The sequence below is a fragment of the Zingiber officinale genome, chromosome 2B (assembly GCF_018446385.1).
Source record: "Zingiber officinale cultivar Zhangliang chromosome 2B, Zo_v1.1, whole genome shotgun sequence".
NCBI lineage: Eukaryota > Viridiplantae > Streptophyta > Magnoliopsida > Zingiberales > Zingiberaceae > Zingiber > Zingiber officinale.
Window position 1 is genome coordinate 130464327 of NC_055989.1, and position 27962 is coordinate 130492288.

General features: G+C 39.3%; 1 protein-coding gene and 1 pseudogene across 3 annotated transcripts in view; both read left to right on the top strand.

Moving 5' to 3' along the window:
- The first annotated feature begins 620 nt into the window (after window positions 1-620).
- LOC122047206 lies at window positions 621-3324 on the top strand (annotated as a pseudogene).
- LOC122047205 (dol-P-Man:Man(5)GlcNAc(2)-PP-Dol alpha-1,3-mannosyltransferase-like) overlaps window positions 1605-27962 on the top strand; it is a 77841-nt gene continuing 51483 nt past the window's right edge. For all 3 annotated transcript variants that reach the window (XR_006130495.1, XR_006130494.1, XM_042608322.1), the window contains exons 1-2: window positions 1605-1679; window positions 3913-4031. The gene's annotated coding sequence lies outside the window, so the exon portion shown is untranslated. The remainder of the gene's footprint in view (window positions 1680-3912; window positions 4032-27962) is intronic.

The window sequence follows — 27962 nt, forward strand, 5'->3', positions numbered from 1 at the left end:
TTGATTCCGGACTTTATTACTTTACGTAATCATAATATTTTACAATAAATAAAAAGAAAAAGTAATGTAAGGACATTCCATTTCGACAAAAGATCATATCCAAGTTTAATAGCTTTGGATCCACTATCCCGATCATGATTTTCCTACCCTAAGAGGGAAAGGCTACCCAAAGTGCCTTTAGTAAGACATACGCTTCACCTTGCACCTAGTGCCTCAAGGCCCATCGCACCTATGCGTTTTTGGACGCTTAACATCTTAAATAACTATGGATTCATCCCAAATCTAGTTTTAAACTGGAGGCACTTGCCTCTGAATTTGAAATTTTAGTGGTGAGCTTACTATGCAAATATCATTAATCTTGCATTATGTTCATCTCTGAAGCTTAATCCAAAACCTGCATTAAAATGGATTCCTTCTTCAGTCTTCTGAAATTGAAATCCTAGTTACGTTGTAAATATTATCTTGCACTATAACCATATAAACGGTGAATGAATTTGTTTTAGTTGCATGCTTTGTTCTGTTCGTCATATTTGTATCGGCTTTCGATTTGATTTTCTCTGAACATGTAACTGAACTATTTTAAAATTTCAGTCAAATTTTGCCACTTTAGATAAGGAAAGTGGAACTGTGATGAGCAGGAGGGCTGATAGGCACCTTGAGGAAGAAGGCCCTATTCTTTGTGCTGCTTTGGATGGAATGAAGCTGCCATCTTTTCCAGAATATGAAGTGAGAGTCAGGTGCAAATCAATTCTACTTATTAAAATATGAAACTAATAATTGTTTAAATAGAAATTTAAGTTGAGATCATTGTAAGGGGGTGAATTATATGTATTTAAAAATATCAAAACCCTGGAGGTTGATTGCTCCAACAATCTCTTGTTAGTTAGATGGGCAACTTTTCTGTGTTAGAAATATATGCTCAAAGCACTTCTGTCCTCTTAGGAACCGAATTTAGTGTCTTCATGAAGTTGTTTATACGTTTTTAATTTTTCATGCACTTGTGATGGTATACTCACATTTGACTAGCTTGTCATATTTTAAAAGGACATAATTGAATTTCATTAAATATCTTTTACATTTATAATTGTAAAAAATGATTGACTAGACTGTGACATGAACAATTGTGCACTACTTTTCTGATAAATAATCCAACAAATAATTGACCATGGGATTGATATCTAATGAGGAAATATTCTAAGCAATCAGATGGAAATTTAGCAATGACATTGAAATCAATCAGTAATTCAATGCTAATTGATTGTTTTGCACATTGGTAAGTGAAGATTTCTTTTATCAAGGTTGAATTGCTTCACCATCACTCATATTTTGTTGAGCTGATTACAAGTAATTTTGAGATGTCATTTTAACTATTAAAGCTAATAAGAATATCCTATTCTAACAGGTATGCCACCGAGCATAGATGTGGGGTTGTTGTGAAAGGACCAAAATTAAGTGGAAATATTTCTGGAACTGACCCATTGAAAGATAACCGCTTACTTCTAAAGGCAGAGGCTCTAGATGACACAGAGAAAGCAAAAAACACAGCAGCTGTTGTCAATGAACTGTAAAAAGAAATGTCAAAGATTCTAGTAGCTCTCTGTGTAAATGCAAAAAGGTTAGCAGAAGGAAAGAATATTGCAAATGTTGTACTCTTACGAGGTTGTGGCATACGGATCGAGGTTAGTCACCATTCTTGTTCCATTTTTTGTAGATTTACTATCCTGACTGTTGAACTGTAGATTGTTAATATTCTTCACGTCTGTTGAATCATTCTGGATGTTGTATGCAAAAGCAATAACATATTTTCCATACAAGGTCAATATTCTTTTCTTGTTACATATTAAAAGAATACTTGAGGAAAATTGATAAACATTATTGATTAGTCTACAATATTTTTTTTTTATAGAATGTTAAAATGGTAAATTTGTCTTTATTATAAATTACTATATTAAAACTTTAGACTTACAAAAAAAAAGACTTCTTAGGATAACAGATATTCTTTCAATGATGACATTTTATTGATGTCAAAAAATCTACAAGATTTACCAGTGCTCCAGGACTACTGATTAGTTACTTAGGCGTGCCAATTTTTGAATCTAAATTGCATATTGGACATGCAAATTAGACATGTGGTAGGATCAAATAGTATCCTTTAGAATTTTTAATTTGATTTTTTTTAATATGATATGTCTACCAGGTCCCTCCATTTGAGAAGCAACATGGATTACTCCATGCATGGTAGCTCCCACAAAAATCATAGCAGGATTGGGTTTGTCATTGGGAATTGACATTCTTTTAGCACCAGGAGCAACTGGGGATTACCGGACACTTCTAACATCGAAGGCTACAGCAATAGCAAAAGCACTATCTGTTCCGCTACAGACTCCTCCATTCATCTTTGTGCCAGGGGAGGATGAACATAGACCTGGCCGAGCTCAGGGATATGATTTTGGATTCCTTCACATAAAGGTTAGGTTTAAATATCTCATGGTCAGCCACGTAAAAGATAAAAAAAAATGGAATTAAACAAGAAAAAGAAGCATGCACATGCATCTAAATCCCAAGGGGATTTCTCCCTGTTGGCGACAGAATTACCTGCATGTTAGGACGGGTTTGACCATATTTTATGTTATTTTATTTGACAGGCAATAGATGACGCTGGTCACGATAAGGCAAGCATCTTGAAGGTTAAGGCCCTGGAAGCTGTTGATAGAGCCATAGGTCAGCTGGCAAGACTCTTATGGCAGGCAGAAAAAACTGACAACTTTCAATACTATTTATGTGTCACTGGAGATCACTCAACTCCTGTAGAGTATGTCAACCACAGTTTCGAACCAGTTCCATTTGCTTTATGTCAATTAAGGGACTTCGTTAGATCCGTGGGAGAATCAAATATAAACAACGTTTCTCTGGAGCCTTTTCCACTTCCTTCAGTGAATGCTGGGGAAGATCTGACTGACATAATAAAAGAAACTCAGGAAGTGAACAAAGACCTTAAAGCTTTCAACGGGGACTCAGTCTGTCAGTTCGGTGAGATTGCAGTTGCGAGGGGCTGCTTAGGAAGGTTTCTTGGAAGTGAGATGATGGGGGTGATAAAGAAGTTTATCAAAATGAAGAATGAATAGTTCTAAATGCATTGAACTACGAGCAGAATCTTTTGAACTGAACTTATAAATGAACTGATAATCTTGAGCTTGTATCAGTTAACATAAAAAATATTTAGTCCTGACTGTTTGGAGATCACCAGGCTCAAATAACTTGTTTGCCAATGTGGTTGAACCATGCAAATAAAATAAGATTTGAGATGCTTTCGGCTTTTTTCTATTGATTGAGCGTAATTTTTCTAGTAACACAGGCAACATTATTAGAATCAAATGTAACTTAGCAGCATATTGTTTCAGTTGTATTCTGAATGGTACTTATTGGAGTGATCTCTTAATCAAGCATGCATACATGAGAAGTGCTGCATCATTTTGTCCATTCCTTTGGATGATTCATGCGATATAAGGCATGTTGGAAAACTCTCTTCATCTAAAACTTTGTTTGTCTATTGACCTTGCAAATTAAGTTAGGAATATACAGTCTTGTATTTCTGCTTAAATTCACATTAATCAGGAGTTAAAATGTTAAGTCTAGCTAGTATTTTGGATATCTTATAATGTAAAAAATACTTTATTTCGCTATTACAAATTTTAAAGGTGTTTTTCTTGTCGTGAAGCGAGAAAATAGGGTGGATAGAAAATAGAGGAAGGATGAAAGAGGTGTGATTTTTTGTTTTTCTTTTATATTGCTATTTACTTGCAAGGATGAACATTTATTTTTAATTTACTTGATTTACTTGGAGAGAAGTTCGAAGGATAGAAATTAGTGAATAATGATACTAATGTATTGGGAAATTCTCTTCTTAACTAGCATGTTCCATCAATCAAGTACCACTACCTATCTTCTGATAACAAAGCTGTGAATTGAAGAGCTTATGCAATGTCATTACAACCAAGGAGCCAATCAAGAACTTACCTCCATTTCTTCAGGTCTGTCTCTTCAAGTTCTTTCTCATAAATGTCCATTCAAGCTTCATAGTTATCCTTTTGCAAATTCCTCATTTGACATCAAATTTTCCAGTACAAAATTGCTAATTAGTGCCACTTACAGCTGATAAAAACTTTCAAAAGGTGGCCCTTTGAGATGATAAGGTCTAAATTTCCAATAACACAGTGGTGTTCTCTCAACATTAATCACTTGACGCAAAGAGTAAAATAAGTTATTTAATCTCTAGTGTAACTTCTATGATTGTGTCGTCTTTATTCAAATTCTAGTGGATAGATTAAACAAACTACAGAAGAACTTATTCTTGTAAACTTGGCTAGATTCTGATTGAAGAATCAAGTTCCATGAGAGTGGTTTAGTGCCTAATGGTTTAACATGATTAATTATACATTTTAAACCTTTTAGCGAGATTGTATAGTAGCCTAAGTTGGATAGAAATTTATGTGATACAAAGCCATCCAGCGATGTAGACTAAGGAACATAATATAGCGGATTGAGCTTTGAAGACTCACATAGCTTCTAACTAATGGGAGGCAAAAGGGTACCCGCAGGTGAAGTGTAATGGTAAAGCTTGTTTAAATTTCAAATGGGATAAATATTCTAGAGGTCAATTTTGTGTGCAAGGAAAAAGATTGTCTATCTACCAGATTAGTTAAGCGAAGTTTGGACACATGAGAAGGAAATAACTTGGAAAAGGACTCTACACCATCAAAATGATGAGCACACAAAAGGAATCATGCACGAATTCATGCAGGTTCCAATTAGTCCAAGCAAGAAAAGAGGTGGAAGTTAATGTCTAGTCAAGGTGAATGCACTCCAGAGGTTCATGAAGTGGAAGGATTGCATTCCATCATGATCATGAATGATAGAGACATCCATGCAACTTTCAAATAAAAAATTGCTTCTTCATGCATTATTCATCAGAGGGAAGGGGGACAGAAAGATCATCAGCAAAAAGAGAGAAAAAAGGACGTAGGAGAAGAGACCAAAGAGAATCCAGTAGGAGAAAGAAAGTTGAAACCTTTTTAGATCTTTTCAACTAATTAATATTTTTGATGCCCAAACTTTTTCCTTATGGTGTGCGTCCGAGAGATGAAAGTGGTTTTTGTTTATGTAAAAAGAGAGGCAACGTGAAAGGCAATATAAAAATAGGCCTAGAGTAGACTAAGAGAATCCTTTCCTCCATTTAAGGTCTTTCATACATAATTTTGATATCCAGCTAATAAATCTGAAAGATAAATAATTTTTCAGAACATAATTTATACACTTAGAAGTGACTTATAAGATATATTTATTTAGAAATTCAAATTGATCCATTTATTATTCTTCATAATGTTTTACTATTATACCACACCTATGGAGCACATAGTTTTATAACTATGATACACTATTATATCTTGATCCTCCTAGTAATACTTTTATAACACTTAGTGGACTTAATTAATTCTCTAAATATACTGTATTTTTTTTTATCTTAGTCAAGATTCAACAAAATATTAAATGTGTTTTATATGAATTTATAATAACGTGAAAAAAGATCATGCACCCATCTCAAACGATTCAATATTATCGGCTTCTGATAGGTAAATTAGAGTACATAGCAACCTTCCAATGGATGGGATATTTTTTCTTAAGAGGAATAAACCCTCGTCTTAATGTGATAAACCACCACTAGGGCGTATTAATTTATAATAACAAAAAAATAATAATGGTGTGAGATAAGTTATAATAATGCACTTTGGATGGATGAAGTTCCATTAGTTTAAATGTGATTAAACTAGGTATTAAGATGTATATTAATGGTGTGGGATTTGTAACATGTGACCAAAATATATAAATCAAAAAGTTGGAGCAAAGAATTGAAAAAAAATAATGAAAGGAAATTCTTTTGAAGCACATGGGGAATTTCTCCAATCTCCATTAAATTTGCGTCTCTTCTTTGCGATGCTTACACACACCTTTAAGACTATTATAATTTCTCAAAATTAATAGTAGTCTTAAGAAATTCCCATTTAGAAGAAAAAAGGAATTAGTGAACCATAACATACTAATGACAACACTAATTGCACAAAATGGCATCCTTTTGGGTTGGAAACGTCATAATGACGTCCCTATTATCATAACATTGTTTTATCGGTATTAATATTTTTTTCTAATAATTATTATATAACTATATATAACAATTATAATTCTTTAACGGTTGTATAATTATAGCCGTTATTATTTTACAATTGCTATAATATATATATATTATATTTTTGGTAAATATTAATAATGCTATATTTTATAATGCATAACTGTTAAAATATGTAATGATATAATAATTATATAACTATCACACTACCAATACTTCATCTTTGATAAACACTGATTAAGGTAGTCAACATTATATTATAATAGTTATAAATTATAATTGATATTTTATTTTTAATCAATTTCAACATGGTATTATAGGAGTTACGATTTTGTAATTATTATCACTGTACAAACGTGTTATAGAATCGTAACTGCTATAAGTATATAATAGTTCATAACTACTACACATACAATAGTTATAATCCTATAATTACTATATAATTATAATAATTATAATTCTATAACTACTACTGATATGGTGATTGTTGGTGCAATATTCCCCGAGTCAATGTTGATCAAGTTGACTGAGCTTGGACTGAGTCATGCTCGAGTCTTGATGTTTGGGTTTCGATGTTTGACAATACATGTAAACAACACATGGAGATTGCAAGTGCAATTTTTCATGTGGGGAGATTGTGAAGAAGAGTCAAGTAGATCAAGGCTAACTGGATACTTGACTGGAAAATCCTGGTGAGTGAAGTTAGGTGAAAGTCTTAATTGGGAAGTTAGGCATATGGAAAATCCTGGTGAGTGAAGTCAGGTGAAATACCTACTGAGTGAAGCTAGGCAGAAGGAAATTCTGGTGAGTGAAGCCATGTGAAAGTCCTAGTGAGTGAAGCCAGGCAGTTGGAAGTCCTAGTGAGTGAAGCCAGGTAGATGGGAATTCCTAGTGAGTGAAGCTAAATAATGGAAAGTCCTGGTGAGTGAAGCTAGGCAGATTGAAAGTCCTGGTGAGTGAAGTCAGGCAATTAAGAAAAGTCCAAGTAACTCAAAGGGATTGACTGGATACTTGGCACGAGGAAATATAGATGGATCAAGGTTGATCGGACACCTGGTGGTGAAAGTCCAAGTAGGTCAAAGGGATTGACTGGATACTTGGCACGAGGAAGAAAAGTCCAAGTAGGTCAAAGGGATTGTCCGGATACTTGGCACGAAGAAAAGTCCAAGTGGGTCAAAGGGATTGACCGAACACTTGGTGAGCGAATTCTAGTAGGTCAAGGGTGACCGGATGCTAGGCATGATGTACCAACAGGTCATAGGTGACCGAATGTTGGTTTAGGGGGCTTTAAACTTGATTTTGGGCAAAATCAAGGAACTGGATCAATCAGCCGATCGATTGTCTCATGCCAAATTGACCGACCGATCGATTGGGTTAGTCCCCGTGACAAGCCTTCTCCCAATCGATCAGTGGATCGATTGGGGAGAAGCGTCGCGCGAACAGAAAGCCTCCCAATCAATCAGTGGATCGATTGGGAGCCTCCAATCGATCAGTGGATCGATTGAGAGGTGTGGCTTTCACGCAATAAGCCCTTGATCGATCAGCCGATCGATCAGCCGATCGATCCAGGCAATTCCCGAGAGCACAGAGGTGCTCTGGATCGATCATCCGATCGATCCAAAGCCTCCCCAATCGATTGGGAGTAATCCGATCGATTGAGATTCGACCGTTGGCGTCGATTAAAGCCATTGTTGAGTTCTTTCTTCATAAAGCTAGCACTGTTCATCTCAGATCATCTCAGCGCTTCCACAGCATCTCCACAAGGTTCTCACCGCCAGTTCTTGAAGGATCTTGGAGGCACGTCCAAGTCAAGAGGCGAAGAAGAAAGCTAAGGTTAGGGTTTTTCTTGTGCAAACTTGTAAGCTTTTGCTTGTATTTTGCTCCCTTAATCTTTCTTCTTGTAGTATGAACTTGTAGGGCTTCTCCGCCTTTGGTAGTCACCATAAAGGAGTATTTTTATTAGTGGAGGGTGCGTGAGTATGTGGATCCTTGGACTAGTTACCTCTTGTGAGGTGGATACCAAGTAAATCCTTGTGTTAGAGTTATATGATTTATTTCTTGTATTTCCGCTGCATATCATTGAAGAAACAAGCAACGACGAGCACGAGATCGCGTCGAGCTATTCACCCCCCTCTAGCTACATTTTGGTCCTAACAAGTGGTATCAGAGCGAGGTCGCTCTTCACTGGAATCTGTTGGTGCAGTGAGCACCAGATGATGGAACCTGAGTTTTGATTATGGCAAAGGGCTTAAAGTTAAGTGGTGGTGTTATCTAACAAAGTTCATGGAGCTTGCAGGAAAGTCCTAAGTGATACTTAGGCAAAAGTCCTAGCTGCGGTTAGGCAGGTGAAAATCCTAGGGGGTGGTAACCCTAGGTCATAGGGGGTGGTAACCCTATGCGGAAAGTCTTGGCAGGTCGATGGCTTCAGGCAAAAGTCCTAGGGGGTGGTAACTCTAGGTGAAAAGTCCTGGTGTCGCGAACCAGGTGAAAGTCTGGACTAGCCGGGAAGCGGATGTCCAGCAGAAAGTCCGGAAGCGTCGAGTGCTGAGCAAAAGTCCAGTCGATCTGGAGGATCGCACTGGCAACAGGTAAATCTCCTGAGTGGAGTAGGTGAGGACGCGTTCCCCGTAGAGGGAACAATAGGCGTCGGGTCGACCTAGGGTTTCCGGTTGGAAACCTGAAGTCAGACTCGGACAGTCCAAAGACTGTTAAATACTTCATTTATAATATTTATTGTATTATGTGCTAAACTTTGTGCTGCAGGGTAGTGTTTGGGACTAACGTATCTTGCAGGTGCAAAGGAGCAACTTAAAGCCTCGGATGAACAGTGTCCAAGGCGCCTCCATGGAGCTTGGAGGCGCCTCGGATGCAAGGCTGGAGCTGGCTGCGAGAAGCTGTTATAAGATGAATGAGCAGATGAAGGCGCCTGGTGAACAGTGGAAGGCGCCTTGAGTCTGTGATAAGATTCGACCAGTTCGCTCCTCATCTCCCCGGCTGACTCGGCTGTTCAAGGCGCCTTGGTGAACAGTAGAAGGCGCCTTGAACACCCTTTATAAGGGGTTTCGACCAGCAGCTCCTTACAACAACTTCTAAGCAATCTTTTTGCTACAAGCTGCTCACGAGACGATCCCGAAGTGCTGCTACGAGACACCGACGACCCGGAGCTCCGAAATCTTCAGATTACGATATTGTCATCGGTATAACTGTACTTTTTCATTATACTTAACTGTAATACTTGTACTCTTGTCGAACTTATAGTTGTTGCCCACGGAAAGCGATCAAGGATCGCGGGCCTTCGAGTAGGAGTCGTCACAGGCTCCGAACGAAGTAAATTCTCTTGTCTTTCTGTGTGTTTGTTTACTTTCCGCTGCGTTACTTCTCCGATAGATTTTACGATTCCGATAATTGAACGATTTTAGCCACGAGCGCTATTCACCCCCCCTCTAGCGCGTCTCGATCCAACAATTGGTATCAGAGCCATAAGGAACAGAATATTCTTAACTAAAAGATTGAGTATCCTTTACCAACTGTCTAACTTTGAGTTACTTGCTGATTGTCTATAAGACAATAGCTTTCACTTGGTTAGTCAAGTTGAGTTATTTTGATCCAGGTAGATTTGACTAGAGCTGGAGAACTTAACTTGATTAATGTTTATTGCATATTTAACGCCCAGACTCATATTGATGCACAGATATAAGCATTCTTGAGTCCAGGCAATACCCTATGCATCTCACGCCGTTCTATGTGTGTCAATCACAATCAAGGTAAACCTAGGTGTTTGTGAGATGCTCTGGCTTAATTCTAGGGGAACATGATTTCTAGGGGAAAACTTAGGCTAAATCCAAATGTTGAAAATTCTAAGAAATTGGAATTTTGAAAACTGTTTTTCCTAAAATTTGAAAAAAAATAATTATGGTAAGATGTCTACTCTACCCAGCACATTCCTATTTGCCTTCTTAGTCCACTGAACTTAAGTTCAGGTAAGGGTTTTGTGAAGTTGTCAGCTAAGTTTGATTTGGACTCAACATGGTTGAGTGCAATTTCACCTTTAGCTACATGATCCCTTACAAAGTGGTGTTTTACCTCTATGTGTTTGGTCCTAGAGTGGTGTATAGGATTTTTTTGTCAGATTAATTGAGCTGATGTTATCAATAAAGATTTTAGTATTTTTATAGTCTAGTTGATAGTCTTTTAGTGTATGCATCATCCATAACAATTGAGATGCACATTCTCCTAGAGCTATATATTCAGCTTCTGTAGTGGATAGAGCAACACAATGTTGCTTTCTGCTTGACCAACTTACTAGGCACTGACCTAGAATCTGGCAGCTTCCACTTGTACTTTTCCTATCTAACTTGCACCCAGCATAGTCTGAATCAGAATAGCCATAAAGGTCAAAGGTGCAAGTTCTTGGGTACCAAAGTCCTACATTTAGAGTTCCTTTAATATATCTAAGTATTCTTTTAACATATGTTAGGTGTGACTCTTTTGTACATGATTGGTATCTAGCACACATACCTACTGCAAACAGTATGTCAGGTCGACTTGCAGTTAGATACAATAGACTACCTATGGCACTCCTATAGTATTTTGGGTCTACAGGTTTCCCTTCGGGGTCAGAATCAATGTTTATGTTGGTTGCCATTGGTGTATTTATAATTTTAGAATTTTCCATGCTGAATTTTTTAATTAACTCTTTAGCATATTTAGTTTGATATATGTAGATTCCATCTTTGGTTTGTTTTATTTGTAAACCTAAGAAAAAATTGAGTTCTCCAACCATGCTAATTTCAAATTCACTTTCCATTAACTTAATAAATTCTTTTAGAAATTTTGAGTTAGTTGAGCCAAAAATTATGTCATCAACATAGATTTGGGCTATAAAAATGTCTTTACCTATAGTTTTTACGAACAAAGTAGGATCAATTTGTCCTTGGTTAAATTCTTTGGATATTAAGTGATTAGATAATCTTTCATACCATGCTCTAGGGGCTTGTTTTAGTCCATATAGTGCCTTTTTTAATTTAAAAACGTGATTAGGGTAGTCTATGTCTTCAAACCCTGGAGGTTGACTTACGTAGACTTCTTCCTAATCAACACCATTTTACTTGACTCATGTTTGGACTTAAGGCCCAACTGAATAAATTACCTAAATTAAGATTCTAGCTACTCTCTCTCTTCAACTTAAAAATTAACAAGGTTTTGTATTCAAAATTAAGCTAAGTCTCTTTCACTTAAGCTACATTCTTCAAAGTTCAATGTTTACAAAAGGCTTAGCTAAATGATTCTTATAGCAACTTTCAGCTTTTTTTCAAACTTAGCCAACTTTTTCAAATTTTTTTTAAGCTAAGTTACCTTTCAGATAGTTTTGCAAAACTTTAACTCAGTGTCTTCAAAATTTTAGGTGAAGATTTATTTTTTAACTTAGCACTAATCTTGTTTTTTGAGAAAAATTGAAAACTGGCTTATTTTTTTTGATAAATGGCAAAGGGGGAGAGTAGGAAATTCAAAAGTAATTCAAAAGTAAAAATTTAAATTGGGTCCCCAAGGATCAGGTCCACTACCTCGATAGACCATATCGAGGCTATGATCCAAGGGGAGCAAGAAGGAAAACAATTTTAATAAATTAAATTCAAAAATCCATAAATCTAAAATTCACAATTAAATTAAAATTCAAAAATTAAAATTCGAAATTAAATTAAAATTCAAAATTCAAATTACAAATTCAAAATTCGAAATTAAATTAAAATTAAAATTCAAATTCAAAATTAAATTCAAAATTTGAAATTTAAAATTCAATAGAAGGAGGATCCAGAATAGTTGGCACCCCCAACTAAATTACCCGACTGGGTAACCCAACTTAATCTACCCGAAATGGGTAAACAAGAGTAGACTACCCGGCAGGGTAATTAAGGTTAGATAAAAAGGGCTAGGTTTAACTCTACTAACAGTACTGGTGAAGTTTTTGGATGATAGTACGTTAGGGAAGCTTGGGCATCGCATGTCTAGGAAGATATGGCTTCGACCTGGTGCATTTGGCCAAGTGGAACTGACCGAAGCTACCCTTAAATGGATCATAACTAGTTAGACCAAGTTTTAGTATTAAGTTCAATGGGTAGGACTATTTGGAAAACCTCGAAGGCATGGTTACTTTAATGAGTTCCTTGTGACTCACCATAGCCCAGAAGTTTATCCAAAGAATGCTTACTTGTTGAACCCAAAGCTAAACCTGAATCTAACACAAAGTTAAACCAACCCCTTAAACTGAACCACAATTCATCTCACCACAATTATAGGATTACCTGATTGAAAATTTAGATCGGGTGAGATGACTAAGAAATTAAAACTAAAATTAACTTAAATCAAGTTAATTCAAACTTAATTTCAAAACTATTTTAAAAAACTTAATTTCAAAACAATTTTAAAACTTAATTTCAAAACTATTTTAAAAAAATTAATTTCAAAACAACTTTAAAACTTAATTTCAAAACTATTTAAAAACTTAATTTCAAAACTATTTTAAAAAACTTAATTTCAAAACTATTTTAAAACTTAATTTCAAAACTATTTGAAAAAACTTAATTAAAAATTATTAATTAAAATCTTTTGAAAATTAATTTCAAAATTATTTAAAAAACATTTCAAAAATCTTTGAAAAACTTATTTAAAAATGATTTGAAAAATCTTTGAAAAACTTATTTAAAAATTATTTGAAAAATTTATTTAAATAAAAAATCATTTTAAACTTAATTTCAAAATCCTTTGAAAAATCTTTGAAAAACTTATTTAAAAATTATTTGAAAAATTTATTTAAATAAAAAATCATTTTAAACTTAATTTCAAAATCCTTTGAAAAACTTATTTAAAAATGATTTAAAAAATCTTTGAAAAACTTATTTAAAAATCCTTTGAAAATTCATTTCAAAAATCTTTTGAAAATTCTTTTCAAAATCCTTTAAAATTAATTCAATTACTGTCAAAATATTAATTTAAAAGGATTTAAAAATATTTAATTATCAAATTCTGATTGCTAAAGTTAACTCTAATTAATTTTCAATAAATTCTCAAAAGTTTAGCATTTTCTCATTTGGAACTTAAATTTTCAATATTTTCAAATAATCTCATCTCAAACTCATTCATAAGCTGCACATGTTTGATAATCTAGAATGGATGAGCTGGAATTAGGATAATATAAAGTTCTTCTTATGCTTGTACTCTAAGACCCTAAGAATTTAATTTGGCATTAATTAAGGGGGAATGAACAGAGTCATGCTAGTACTTTAAGGCTAAACAAATTCCTTTAGGGCTCTGATACCTAATCAAGTTAAATAATTTAATTTGACTCATGCTTGGACACCTAAACTCAAAGAAGTTATTAAGGCATTAACTTAAAATTTAAATTATCTATGCAACAATTCTTTTCAAACACCTTATGAATTGAGCTAAGTACTTCACCTAAATTTTTTAAGTCTGAGTACTTAACTATGCTACCCTTTAGGGGGAGCTTAAATTAACTAGACTATTTCTCTCTTCTTAATTCTTTTTGATTTATGTCAAAGGGGGAGAGAAAAGTCAAAGTTAAGAAATCAAGAATGAAAGGGGGAGCATAAACTTTAAATTTTATTTATGCATTGATGCTTCTGGTTAACTTTCATTATTTATTCCTTTATTTAAAAGTTATGTTTTACTTAACTTTGAACCAAGATTGCCATAATAAAAAAGGGGAAGATTGTTGGTGCAGTGAGCACCAGATGATCGAACCTGAGTTTTGATTATGGCAAAGGGCTCAAAGTTAAGTGGTGGTGTTATCTAACAAAGTTCATGGAGCTTGCAGGAAAGTCCTAAGTGATACTTAGGCAAAAGTCCTAGCTGCGGTTAGGCAGGTGAAAACCCTAGGGGGTGGTAACCCTAGGTCATAGGGGGTGGTAACCCTATGCAGAAAGTCTTGGCAGGTCGATGGCTTCAGGCAAAAGTCCTAGGGGGTGGTAACTCTAGGTGAAAAGTCCTGGTGTCGCGAACCAGGTGAAAGTCTGGACTAGCCGGGAAGCGGATGTCCAGCAGAAAGTCCGGAAGCGTCGAGTGCTGAGCAAAAGTCCAGTCGATCTGGAGGATCGCACTGGCAACAGGTAAATCTCCTGAGTGGAGTAGGTGAGGACGCGTTCCCCGTAGAGGGAACAATAGGCGTCGGGTCGACCTAGGGTTTCCGGTTAGAAACCTGAAGTCAGACTCGGACAGTCCGGAGACTGTTAAATACTTCATTTATAATATTTATTGTATTATGTGCTAAACTTTGTGCTGCAGGGTAGTGTTTGGGACTAACGTATCTTGCAGGTGCAAAGGAGCAACTTAAAGCCTCGGATGAACAGTGTCCAAGGCGCCTCCATGGAGCTTGGAGGCGCCTCGGATGCAAGGCTGGAGCTGGCTGCGAGAAGCTGTTCAAGGCGCCTTGATGAACAGTGGAAGGCGCCTTGAACAGATGAACGCGCCTGGTGAACAGTGGAAGGCGCCTTGAGTCTGTGATAAGATTCGACCAGTTCGCTCCTCATCTCCCCGGCTGACTTGGCTGTTCAAGGCGCCTTGGTGAACAGTAGAAGGCGCCTTGAACACCCTTTATAAGGGGTTTCGACCAGCAGCTCCTTACAACAACTTCTAAGCAATCTTTCTGCTACAAGCTGCTCACGAGACGATCCCGAAGTGCTGCTACGAGACACCGACGACCCGGAGCTCCGAAATCTTCAGATTACGATATTGTCGTCGGTATAACTGTACTTTTTCATTATACTTAACTGTAATACTTGTACTCTTGTCGAACTTATAGTTGTTGCCCACGGAAAGCGATCAAAGATCGCGGGCCTTCGAGTAGGAGTCGTCACAGGCTCCGAACGAAGTAAATTCTCTTGTCTTTCTGTGTGTTTGTTTACTTTCCGCTGCGTTACTTCTCCGATAGATTTTACGATTCCGATAATTGAAGGATTTTAGCCACGAGCGCTATTCACCCCCCCCCTCTAGCGCGTCTCGATCCAACAGAATCATCGCCGGAAGGGTCAACAAGCTAGAGGGTGAAGAAGGTGAAGCAATTCTACAAGTCGAAGACTTCATCAAAAGGCTCAATTTCAAATGGAATTCCAAGATGGACTTGGATTCGATACGAGGGTGCCTCCACCATTTACAATGACAAGCTTCGATTCTTGGATATCAAGAATCGAAAACTTCTTGATGATGGAGATAGAGCAATGGTTTGCTCTAATGGAAGGATTCGAAGCTCCAACAAATTCCAAGGGCAAAATTCTCAAGAGGAGCAAGTGGACCCAAGAACAAATCCAAAGATGTGAGGCCAATGACAAAGTGACCAAGCTTTTGGTCAATTTATTGCCGAGTAACATTTTGGAGCAAATTGGAGATTTTGAAGATGCCAAAGAGCTATGGAGCAAATTGGCTAAGATTCATGAGATCCCCTCCACTGTACCAAATCACGAAGAATCCAAAGAGGGTGACTTGTTGGATCAAAATCAAGAGGACTCCGAAGTTGAGAGATGCTCAACTTCCGAAGAAGAAGAAGTCCAAGAAGCCTTGTAACGACCCACCTTCTGGGTACTGGCTGTAAGGCCGGTCGCTACAATTATGCTAACTATACTGTGCGGAAAGCTGGGCTAATTAAAATTTTACTCTACTAATGACGGATACAACTGATAAGAAAGGTCTAAAGACCTTCTTTGCTGGTGTACATATGCTAAGGAGGGGAAATTGAACATCCCAACTGAGCTAGGGACTAAAAACTAAACTTCCCAACTAACTACAGACCTGCCGATCGATCCGCAGATCGATCGAAGTTATGGACATTCTGCTCCCAACTGGATCGGTCGGCAGACCGATCCAGGTGTGGCTGGATCGGTCGGCAGACCGATCCAGGTATGTCTGGATCGGTCGGCCGACCGATCCAGGCACCTGAAACTCCTGGAACGCTACTGTATCGTGCTGGATCGGTCGGCTGACCGATCCAGGAGGATACAGTAGCATACTGTATCTGTCTGGATCGGTCGGCTGACCGATCCAGAAGCCTGGTACACTACTGGATCGGTCGGCAGACCGATCCAGCATCTGATTTCCTGATTACGAAATCAGAGATGCTGATTTCGACACTCTGTCGTGCCAAAACCACCTGCAACGACTCTAAATTGATGCAAATCACACTAATATGAAACTACTAATATTCTAAACCTGGCATACTACATAGTGCATGGTTTACTATTTCATAACACTTAACAATCAAAACTGAATAATAAAACTGAAAACGCTAAGTGCTAATACTGAAGTAAAACTGTTTAGATCCCAAAGATCTTTATTCCAACTCCTGCCCACACACATCCTGATAGCATTGCCCTCCAGCCTCCGCTACTGGTCCACTTTTCTTTTACCTGTATCTGCAGTATAAGAAAAGTAATATCTGTAAGCTAAAAAGCTTAGTAAGAAACCATCTACCTCACAAAAACATGCATACGATGCCGATATATTTTTAAAACATGCTATTTAAAAACTGTACTGAACATGGCATGACATTCAATCATGTATATTCAAACTGATCATGGCATAGTACTACTAGCTGAACATGCATACTGAAACTGAACATGAATACAGAAATTTAACATGAATACTGAACTAAGCTGATCATGTACTGAGTCAAATTAACTGAGCTGATACTAAAGCTAAACTGATATTCACCTAACTGTTGTGAATTTGAAAAGCTATATATCATAATAAGTGAAAATACTAAACATGCTGCTGAGGGGCCCTGACAACTGTACTTGCTGTGCGCGCATCCCTATCTAAACCCGGGATTGCAAGTTCCGAATCTAGTAGGGTTTACTAGGTTAGCTAAACCTAGGGATGACTATGGGAGTCCAGCCCAGTGGATATCTAATCCAGTACAGTGCCACTGCTGAAAGTAAAATACTGAATGCTATATGCTGATTTTGCTGAATCTAGGTTATCTGAACCTAGAACTAGGTTGTCTGAACCTAGAGGCGACTGTGGGAGCCCACTCATTGGACTGTAGTCCTACATAAGTTGAAGTAAACTAATTTGCTGTTTTAAATGCTTCTAGTGCATTTAATAAGTTATTTAAACTGTCTATTACTGAGCTAGACATTCAATCGAGCACCTGGGATGCTCTAACTCTTCTCCCTATTAGAGAGACCACCTCTAGGCACCCGACAACGTCTAACCTCCTATCTAAAGAGGGAAAACGTACCCGACCCATCTAAAGGTGCTCAACTAAATCCCTAATCTGCGAAGAGAGTTAAATACACTCTAGATATCGGTAAAAATCTGCATACATCCTAACTAAAGCATAAAATCTCAAACGGAAGTTATTATACTGCAGGTGAGGGGTTTCTTACCTTGTGTGCTAGATTTCTTACAAATCTAATCGCTAGAAATTCCGGTGGAGACGACTTCTCGACGATTCGCTCGCGTCCACGTGTTCTACTCGCGGAGGGGGACGTCCGTGTGCTGAAATCGTCGCCGGAAAGTGACCTTGGGGCCCTAGGGAAAGAACCCTAGGTCTTCTTGGTGTGGCGCCGAGAGAAGGAGAAAGAGAAGAGAGGTGTTCGGCGTGAGGGTTTGGAGAAAGAAAGTGGCGTGAGGTTTTGTGAGCAAAGGGCTGCTGAACCAAATTAAACCAAACTCAACTTAAGTTCTTAATTTATATTAAGTGGATTATTGAACCCAACTCTAATATAAATATAATTGGTTCCTCTTTCTTTCAGCACGACCCTGCTGGGTTCACCGGTTACTAAGGCTAACTAAAGGTTTAGCGGACCAGAGAGGTTCCGGGTTCGATTCCCGCTTAAGCCTTTTTATTCTTCTAATTATTTTTGCTACTTCCGCTACTCGAAAAATTCCGGAAAAATATCTAAAAATTCCAGAAAAATCATAGAATAATTATAATGCAAGTTTGAGAATTTTCGGGCGTTACAAGCCTCATCTTCAAAGAAGTACAATGAAAAGAGCAAAGAGGGAGCATACTATTTGTTCCATGTACAAGATGAGAATGAAGAAGCCTCCACCTCTAGGATTGAGGGGGAGTGTAGATTATTGACACCGGAGCAAGAAGAAGTCTTCACATCTGGGTCAAGAGAAGAAGAGGATGAAGAAGCTTCCACCTCCACAAGTCAAGTCAAATGTAATGGAGGAGTATCAAGTTCGGATCAAGAGAAAGCCTCTACATCGAAATCAAAAGGAGAGGAAGTCACCCCTACACATGAAGGTATAAATGTGTCAATTAAAAATAAAAATCATATTATATGTTTTGAGTGTAGGGAACATGGGTATTACAAGAGTAAGTGCCCTAAATTGGCCAAGAAGAAGGACCAAGTGGCACCAACAGGGCAAGGAGAAGCCCAAGGAGACCGCTCCCTCAACAAAGAAGAGCAAGGAGCACATTGTGTGCTTCTTGTGTAATCAAAAGGGACATTATAGAAGTCAATGTCCCAAGGGGAAGAAAGCAGTCAAGGCTAAAGAAGAAAGCACAAGTCAAGAAGGAGCCTCCAAGGTAAAACGAAAGGTATCATTTATTGAGCCTACCTTTTTAAATAATGGTAAAAAGCATGCTAGTTCTAATTTATATCATTTTAATGCTATTTATCATAATCATAGGAAGCATGATAGCTTTAAGGGAAATCATATGGTTCTTCATGCTAAAACTATCACACATAGGGTTAGGAAGGTAGATAAGAATTTAGGCAATAACTCTAAGGATTTTAGTTATAAGCCTAGAAATAGAAATGCTCATGGACTTAATGAAAAATCAAAAACTAAGGATTTATGGAAAGAAAATCAAGTCTTGAGGTCAAGACTTGATAAAATGGAAAAGTGTTGGTTAATCCTAGGAAAACGTACCGGTTCCACTGTATAAAATTTTTTTTACAAGTGTCGAACCTTTTCTTAAATAACCTATTGTGTTCTTTAGAAGTTAAATTAGGAATCGCAGACGGAACTTAACATCATTGATTCCAAATTTAACTTATCTGTTCTTAATGGTTTAGATTTGAATCGCAAGCGGAACTTAACACTATTGATTCAAATCTACCTAGATTATTAATTCCATAAATATTAATTTCCAAAATTGGCTTCCAGGACTGCATGGCAAGGCACATGGCTTTCTTGGATATGGGAGCAACCACCACCGCCTAGGCAAAGCCTTTTAAGGAAAGCTAATATTTATTTCCTTAAATAACTCTAGGTTAACCAAAAGGAACAATCGAAACACAAGTTCGAAAAAGAAGAAAACACAAACTCGAAAAACTATTTCGAAAAACTAGATCTAATTGCCTCTTGTATTTAGAATTCTTACAAAGAGAAAAACTAGCATGATGCGGAAAACAATTGCTAATTATACCTTCTCTTTGTATGCTAATGACCTCGAGATCTTCTGCCGTATTCCTCGCCTCGCCTTGGACGTCGTGTGGGTGACGATCCTCCAAGATGAACACAACCCAAAAGATAGTTTCTCCTCCTTGCAATATTCGGCCACCACCACCTCAATAGAAAAGAGAGCAAATGGAGAGAAGAGAAGGGAGAGGGCCGGCCACCAAGAGATCTCCATGCAAGAATAAGAGTTGTGTCTCATGAAGCCCCCTTACCCCTTCTTTTATATCACTTGCCCAAGGCAAATAAGGAAAGATTTTAATAATTTTCCTTTTCCCTTTTTATTTTCCTTTTCTTTCCTCTTGATTGAATCAATCATCAATCAATGGTTGAGATCAATCCTACTTGGTTTAGGATTAACCTTGGCCGGCCCCTTGCTTGGGCACCAAGCAAGGTGGCCGGCCACCATGTTTTAGGAAAGGAATATAATTTTTTTTAATAAAAATTCACAAGAGAGAAAAAAACTCTTATAAAATTTTACAAGCTCTCTTTCCTAAAGTAGGAGTTAAAAAAAGAAAGTTTCTAAAAATTAAAACCATGTTTTAAATTTAAAAACTCTCTTATAAAATTTTCTTTTTTAACATGATAATAGAAAATTTTATTTTAAAACTTATCTCCCTTTTTTTTTCTAAATCATGAGGATGGTTAAAAAAGGAAAGTTTTAAAACTTTAAAAACTCTCTATTAAAACATGTGGCCAAATTCAAATTAGGAAAGTTTTAAAAAATTAAAACTCTCTTTTAAAACTTATAGTTTTCTACAAAGAGAAGATTTTAAAAATTCAAAACACCCCTCCTATTTGAATTAATATTAGCCGGCCCCTACAAGCTTGGTCACCAAGCTATAGGGCCGACCCTTATAAGAGGATGTGGTCGGCCATTGCTTGGTCACCAAGCAATGGTCCGGCCCCCTTCTTGGACACCAAGAAGAGTCTCACATTTGGATGGACTTGAAGCTATAATGAGACTACGACAGGGACCTAGAGAAGAAATTGGTTTTGGCCTTCCGATGAGCTTGAGTATCCCGTGTTCGCCCCGAACACACAACTCAAGCTCATCAATAACAACTCATTCCACTAAAAAGTTATTACCGCACTACCGCATCAATCCCAAATTACATTATGGACTCCTTATTATCATGAGTGTGTTAATCTCCCTGTGTTTAAGATTACGAATGCCCACTAATTAAGTAAATTACTGACAACTCACTTAATTAATATCTAGCTCCAAGAGTAGTACCACTCAACTTTATTGTCATGTCGGACTAGGTCCACCTGCAGGATTTAACATGGCAATCCTTATGAGCTCCTCTTGGGGACATTCTTAACCTAGATAACTAGGACACAAATTCCTTCTATAATCAACAACACACACTATAAATAATATCATTTCCCAACTTATCGGGCATATTGATTTATCGAGCTAAACCTCACCCTTTGATAAATCAAAGAAATAAATATTAAATATATGTGCTTGTTATTATATTATGATTAAGAGTACACACTTCCATAATAACTAAGGTTTAGTTCTTTTACTAAGTCAGTACAAAAAGAACTTTCCTAAATGATCCTACTCAATACACTTAAAGTGTATCAGTGTAATTTATTAGTCAAGATAAACTAATACTTAATTACACTACGACTATACTGATAGTTTGTTCCTTTCTATCTTAGTCGCGAGCAACTGTTTATAATTTATAGAGAACTGACAACATGATCTTCTGAGTGTGACACCACACTCCATGTTATCTACTATACAAATTAATTGAACAATTTACATTTAACAAATAAATGCAGATATTGACCAATGTGATTCTTTTATTTCAACAAATAAATGTTTACAAAAGCTAGGCTTTTAGTATACACTCTAACAATCTCCCACTTATACTAAAAGACTAAGCTGCCATATCTGTTGCCTTACATCTGATTCCCATCCCCTCCACATGCCGATCAAAAGCTTTCGCTGGAAGGGCCTTTGTGAAAAGATCTGCAAGGTTATCTTCTGATGCAATCTTGGCGACGACAACTTCTCCTCGTTTGACGATGTCTCGTATCAGGTGGTACTTGCGCTCTATATGTTTACTTGCCTTATGAGCTCGTGGTTCCTTCGAGTTTGCAACTACACCGCTATTATCACAATAAATTGTGATGATCTTGGGCAAACCAGGAATCACATCTAAATCCATTAGAAAGTTCCTGAGCCATACAGCTTCTTTGGCTGCCTCAGAGGCTGCCACATACTCAGCTTCCATGGTCGAGTCCGAGACGCATTTCTGCTTAACACTCCTCCATGCAATGGCTCCGCCTCCTAGAGTAAACACATAGCCTGACGTAGACTTACTATTATCCCTATCTGATTGGAAATCCGAATCCGTATAACCCACAGGGAGCAAATCGTCTGCTTGGTAGACTAGCATATAATCTCTAGTCCTTCTCAGGTACTTTAATATATGCTTTACAGCAGTCCAATGTCATTGTCCAGGGTTACTCTGATATCTGCTAATCATGCCCACGGCAGAACAGATATCAGGTCTCGTACACAGCATTGCATACATAAGGCTTCCTACAGCCGATGCATAAGGAACTGCCTTCATGTCCTCAATCTCCTTTGGCGTCTTCGGAGACATCTCTTTAGATAAGGCTACTCCATGTCTGATAGGTAAGAAACCTTTCTTGGAGTTCTGCATGCTGAAACGAGCAAGGACCGTATCTATATATGAAGCTTGGGATAGACACAACATTCTTTTCTTACGATCCCTTATTACTTTGATCCCAAGAATGTGTGCACATTCTCCTAAGTCCTTCATATCAAATTGTTTGGACAACCATACCCTTACGTCTGATAATACCTTGACATTGTTGCCAATTAACAAAATATCATCTATGTATAGTACAAGAAATACCACCACGTTTCCGTTACACTTCTTGTATACACAAGACTCATCCGGACACTGTATAAATCCATATGACTGGATTACTTCGTGAAACCGGATGTTCCAAGATCTTGAAGCTTGCTTCAATCCATAAATTGATCGATTAAGCTTGCACACTAGATGCTCTTTGCCTTTTTCAATGAACCCTTCTGGTTGCTTCATATGGATATTTTCTTCAAGACTTCCATTAAGGAAAGCTGTCTTGACATCCATTTGTCAAATCTCATAATCCATATGAGCAACAATGGACAAGAGTATCCGGATAGACTTAAGCATGACTACTGGAAAAAAAGTTTCCTCATAGTCGATTCCCTCTTTCTAAGTATACCCTTTCGCAACAAGCCTCGCTTTGAAGGTTTCTACCTTCCCATCTGTCCCTCTTTCCTTTTGTAGATCCACTTGCATCCAACAGCTTTTACACCATCAGGTGGTTCTACAAGCTCCCAGACCTTATTAGAGTACATAGACTCTATTTCAGAATTCATTGCCTTTTGCCAAGATACTGCATCTATATCTTGGAGTGCTTCATCATATGTCCGGGGATCAGGTTCATGTTTACCCGGGATCAAGTATGAAGACTCTCCCAAAAATATGAATCTCTCAGGTTGTCTTACAACCCTCCCACTACGACGAGGCACCGTCTATGGTTGTGTATCATGTGTGACACGTGTTACAGTCTCTTGTGGTACTTCATCTTGTACTGTTGATACTGAAGTAGACGTGTCCTCTCTAATTTCTTCTAGAACTATTTCACTCATGGCTTATGGTTCATTACATAATCTTCTTCTAAAAATCGAGCATTGGTGCTAACAATGATTTTCTGATTTTTAGGATTATAAAACAAACCACCTTTCGTTCCCTTAGGATATCCCACAAACAGACAAACTTCTGTATGTGATTCCAACTTGTCAGTATCTCCCTTCAGCACATGTGCTGGACTACCCCATATCCGGATATGATTCAGACTAGGCTTACGCCCATTCCATAATTCCATGGGAGTAGAAGGAACTATTTTAGAAGGTACCATATTCAGAATATACACTGCTGTTTCTAAAGCATATCCCCAAAACGAATTTGGTAATTCTGAATAACTCATCATTAATCTAACCATTTCCATAAGAGTCATATTCCTTCGTTCTGCCACACCATTCTGCTGGGGTGTACCCGGTGCAGTCAATTGGGATTGAACCCCAACTTCTGATAAGTAATTCCTAAACTCTCCAAAGAGGTATTCGCCACCATGATCAGATCGTAGTGTCTTGATACTTTTACCAAGACGTTTCTCCACATCAGCCTTATATTCTTTGAACTTGTCAAAACATTCAGACTTGCGACGCATCAGGTAAATGTATCCGTATCTTGAATAATCGTCTATAAAGGAGACGAAGTATTCATAACCACCTCTTGCCTGGATAGACATAGGACCACACAAATCAGAATGAACCAGTTCTAACGCATCTTTGGCTCTATACCCCTTGGCCTTAAAAGGTCTCTTGGTCATTTTACCTTCCAAGCAGGATTCACATGTTGGAAAGTTTTCTAACTCTAATGAACCCAAGAGTCCATCGGCTACAAGACTTTGAATCCTACTTAGGTTAATATGTTCAAGCCTTAGATGTCAAAGATATGTTTGGTTCATTTCCGAAGGTTCTTTTCTCTTATTAGAGTTAGAAGATGTGTTATTAATTTCCATATTTTGCTTTGTGGGAGAAATTGGATTTAAAGTGTATAAATTGCCAACCAATGCACCAAAACAAATAATCACCTTATTTCTCTTTATAACGACATTGTTATTAAAAGAGACTGAATATTCATCCAAATACAGTTTAGAAACTGAAATTAAATTCTTTCTAAAACTGGGTACATAAAGACAATTTCTTAAAATCAAATTTCTATTCCTATCAAAAGATAAGTAGACGTCTCCCACTGCAACAACCGCCACCTTAGTAGCATTGCCCATGTAGACGGTTATCTCTCCATCAAATAGTCGCTGGGTTTCCTGGAACCCCTGCAAAGAATTGCAGACATGATCAGTGGCTCCCGTATCTACACACCAGGTGCTGGTAGATAACACCGCTAAACATGTTTCAACTACTAGAGTATGAGATATACCTTTATTGTTCTGGTTCCTACAAGGACAGTCTGCTTTCCAATGTCCAGACTGCTTGCAAGTGGCTATCGTCGAGCTGACCGAGAGTCATCAAGTCAACACGGGCCCTCGCATCCTCCCATATTTTGGCGAGCGGTCCGCGGATAGTGATATGATGCTCCGGGGCAACTGGCCGATCAGCCGCCAGAAGAAATTCTTCTGCGGGGAGATGGAGGATGACCTTAATGACTCGACGGCCGCTCGGATCCGACTGAGCTGAGGCTGAGCGGTCGGACGACTCGCCGAGCGGAGCGGAGATTATACCGGAGAGCCTAAGCTGAAGATGAGCTCATGGCTAGGAACTGATGGGTTGCGCTTCAAGGGAAGCTACAGGCAGATCAAGCTGGGAGGGAGTTCGGTCCGAAGAGATGGCCTCGACTGAAGCAGGGGCCAGGTTGACTGCTTCAGAGGGGGTGTCGACCTGCTCTGTCACCGGCTCCACATGTAACTGAGTGGGTGTGAAGGTCCGTCCGGCGCCGTTTGCGTATCACCAAGGGGGAGTCCTCGGCCGAGTGCCCCGCGTCCTCTGACGCAGGATGCCCAGCAGACGAGATGACATCGCCGACCGTTTCGGTTGTGGGGAGCCGAACGGCCAGCTCTCCAACTACGGGTGGAGCTTCCTCGCTTTCACCCTCGTGCGAGCCGACCGGTGCGATACCCAGATCGACCATCTCCTTAGCCGCTGTCGCCTCTACCTCGGCAACCTTCAACCTCATCCGCTCGGTGGCCTTGGCACGCCACATAATGTCGACTGCATAAAAGAAAAAGAATAAATCAGTTAGACCAAAAGGAAGGGGGACGAAGAAAACACTTACCCATGCTGCTCGGAAGCTTCGTTCGGATCGGGCTCAATCCAAATATGTACAGTACTCCCTCGTAAAGCAGCTTGTGGATGTTGAATCTCTGCCCGACCAGCAGATTGGCTGTGTGGAGGTAATTTGGCTGGCTCTTGTATTTACCAAGGTCCAGCGGGCTCGGCACGGTGGTCTGTCATTTAGTTCGGAAAGGTGGCCGCTCGAGAAAACGAAGATAAAAGTAGTTCTCTTTCCAATGTTTGTTTGAGGTCGGCATCTTGTCGAAGAAAACAAGACCGATCCGCGACTGGAAGAGGAAGGTGCTCCACTCGGACTATTTAGGATAGTAGAAATAGTGGAAAGTCTTGAGAATTAAGGGGATGTCGTGCAGCTTAAAGAGAACAACTACCCCGCACAACAACCGGAAGGAGTTCGGGACGAGTTGGCCGAGCGGGAGGCGGAAGTAGTTGCACACCTCAAGGATGAACGGATGAACAGGAAAACGTAGATCGACCACAAACTGGTCTCGGAAAAAGCAAACAGTGCCGATCGGAGGGTCGTGTGGCCGATCAGATGGGGTAGCTAGTATTAGTTCATGGTCAGAAGGAAGTTCAAAGGTTCGGGTGAGGCTCAGCGCATCCCTCTCGTCGAACCGGCTCTCTGTGGTGGTATACCAGAGGCCGGGGGCGAGGTCGGACTAGCGAGAGGAACTGGCCATTGGTGATAAGGGTCGAAGCAAGAGATGGCAAGGGTTAACGAGAAGAATGGCTGGAACAGTGTCTAAGGGGGGCATGAATACGACGAGAGTGCAAAGAAAAACACAAAAGAACTGAAAGGAGAAGGGCTAAGGGGCCTTACAGAAGATATGACTGAAGGAGGAGGCGAGGGATCATCGGAACGCAGAGAAACAAGTTCGCCGGAACACTGAACAAGATGGAGCAGAAGCCTTCGGATATGCACACGCGATAACGCGAAGCGGCTGGGGAGAGGAGATGTCCTTATAAACGTTGGGCTCGATCGACTGGAGTCGTCCGATCCAGGTCACAGGATCCGAGGAGCAGATCTGACCGTCGAATTCGAAAGGCCAAAGGTCACATTAGCCCTGACAGCTCGAGCGAGCGGTGACGGTTGCGCGACCACGTGGCGCCCGCTCACATGTTGCATTTAATGAGCACCATTATGCGGACGTGGTCGCGTGCTCAGCCTTAATGGCGGTGATTTGCACGAATTCTGAGGAGATTCTAGGGATATTAGCGTTGACCAAGGCCGGAGCGGCGGGACAACCACTGGCAAGCAAAACTTTCCAAGTGCCAACCGGCGTCACGCCGATCGGCAACACCCGCTTGCGCCGTTTCCGACCAGATAGACGCTAACATCGGTAGCCGAGCAGCAGGAGTGTCACCAAGCTAACGGTCCAGTTAGTCGGATTTGCCGCCTCCTTCGACTAGACTTGAAGGGAAGGCACGTGATCCGGTGGTAAGGATCGGGGGCCCACATAAGAAGGGGTCAACGACACGGGAGAGTCAAGGTTCCAGCTGAGTGGGGAGGAAGTCTCCTGGCCGACCGACCTGAGTAGATCCCGGGCCAGCGCGAAGACAGCTCGACCTCGGGTCGAGCTTCCGACGCTCACAAGCTCTTATAGAGGAACAGCTAGGTCGAGTGGCCAACCTACTCGACCAGACTGCAGAATAGCTAGCTTGTACCTCGTCCGAGTATGTGATCGAGCGGCTTTCCCATTCGGTCCGAGGTGCATGTATACCCGAGCGCCCTGGAGGCCGAGCGGCCAGCCCGTTCGGCCCGAGTAGAGACAAAAGGCTTAGAAGAGGACAAAAAGGGCAGCTAGTGATATCATTCTCGAGACACCTGCCGTCGACAAACAGCATGGTCGGCTGCGGGGCCGTACCGAGGATCGTATGGAGGAAGTTTCCGCTGCCGTGGCAGAGATATGCTCGGACAGTTGCGGTATGGCGCCAGACATGCTTTTCTGACACAATCATTCTAAGGTATGCTTCGAGGAACGTGCATGCCTAGGGAAGAGTGCACGTGCCTCTCCGGGGTCCTATATAAAGACCCCCAGATTGCGATGGAGATATGATTTTTCTTCTCATCTACTGTAGCCACAGTGTCTCTATTCCGCCTCTATTTCATCTCGCCATCGCCTGACTTGAGCGTCGGAGGGTCGTCGTCGGGAACCCATTCTCGGCCCCGCTTTGTTGCAGGTTCATCGGAGGCCCACGTCATTGCGGAGATCACCCGAAGGCAATAGAGAACGCCACGTCCCCAGTTTCCATCGACTCAGCGCACGGACAAGATCATATATATATATATATATATATATATGACAATAATAATAAAAAAATACATTTAAAAATTTAACTTAATTAAATTTATGTGTAGACTATTTGTAATTTAAGAAATATCAAAATAACTGATATTAAAATATTTAATGATGTACGTTAAAATACTAAACGACAATAAATAAG